The sequence below is a fragment of the Neophocaena asiaeorientalis genome, unplaced genomic scaffold, assembly GCF_003031525.2.
Source record: "Neophocaena asiaeorientalis asiaeorientalis breed wild unplaced genomic scaffold, Neophocaena_asiaeorientalis_V1.1 scaffold242, whole genome shotgun sequence".
NCBI lineage: Eukaryota > Metazoa > Chordata > Mammalia > Artiodactyla > Phocoenidae > Neophocaena > Neophocaena asiaeorientalis.
In genome coordinates this window covers 721018-722275 of record NW_020172451.1, presented here as the reverse complement: position 1 = coordinate 722275, position 1258 = coordinate 721018, and positions in this window count along the sequence as shown.

The window sequence follows — 1258 nt, the reverse complement described above, 5'->3', positions numbered from 1 at the left end:
TCCTGCTCTGCCTCTAGCCCTGTCCCCTGCTGTCCCCGGGCCCCAGCCGCCCCCCAACGCCCGCACTGCCCACCGACCTTTATACCCCTCGACCTGAGCCCCCCGACTGCCCTTCGACCGCACCGCCCTGCAGGTCTCCCCCGTAGTCCTCCGGCCCGGGACTCCCCAGCCTCACAGATCAGGATTTCTGGCCCTGCTCCCCCTCGTCCCCTCCCGCCACCCGGACTGGACGTTCCCCAGGGCAGGAGACCCTCCCCACCAGCCACCCCAGGCCTGGGAGAAGGTCCAGAGAGCAGAGCCCCTCGGGCTGCAGGGGGTTGGCTTCCTGCTGGGGGGCGCTGGGAGGATGGCCTGGAGGCAGGATGGGTCGCAGGGTGCTTTGGGTTGGGTCCGCGTCTTGGGGGCAGGTGCAGGCCCTGGGTGCTGGCTGCCAGGGCTGGCGCCGGGGCCCTCTGTTCCGTGGGCCACACTTCTGCCCGGTGCCATGGTGTGGCCTGGACATGAAGCCTGTGGGTGACGGTCCCGAGTTCCTGGGCGGCCGGGCTGCTGGACTTTCCAGAGGAGGGGGCCCTCAGGGCTGCAGGTCATGAAGGACATGACCACTGGTCAGGGCACAAGGGTCCACACTGGTCCACGTGGGCCCTTCCAGATCCTGACTCAGCACCCACGTGGGCCCACCCACGTGAGGACACAGGGGACCACAGGCATCTTCGCACTCGCCATCCTGCTCGCAGGCACACGGGCTCACAGATATCCCAGCAGCGCTTGCGCACGCTTCTGGCGCCCCCTCTCCCCCAATCCCGCTCGCGCACCGCCCCATCGCACCTCTCCAGCCCCACAGGCTGGCTTAGGGGCTCACGCAGAGCGCTCTCCTGGGCGCCCCTCGGACAAGCCGAAGCCACAACGCAGGAAGTCCTAAGAGGTCGAGAGGGGCACCCGCGGGTGGGGATGGCCCGGATGGCTCCAGCGACAGGGAGGGGTGGGTGTCACCATCAACCGCAGGGGAGCATGGGGCACAGAGTGGGGTGCGGGCCAGTCTGAGCTGTGTCATTGATGAGTCCTCCGCCCACTGAGGAACTGAGGAACCACCTTCAGGCGCCTCCCGGGAGTCCCGGCCGCTGGCTGAGTGCTGACGCGGTGGAGAGCTCCGGGGCACAGCTCCGGGGCACAGCTGGTGCGTACCAACCACCTGGAAGGGCCCCGGGGGGTGGGGGAAGGTGGGGGGGGCCTCTCCCCGCTCCCCACCCCCCCCCCGACC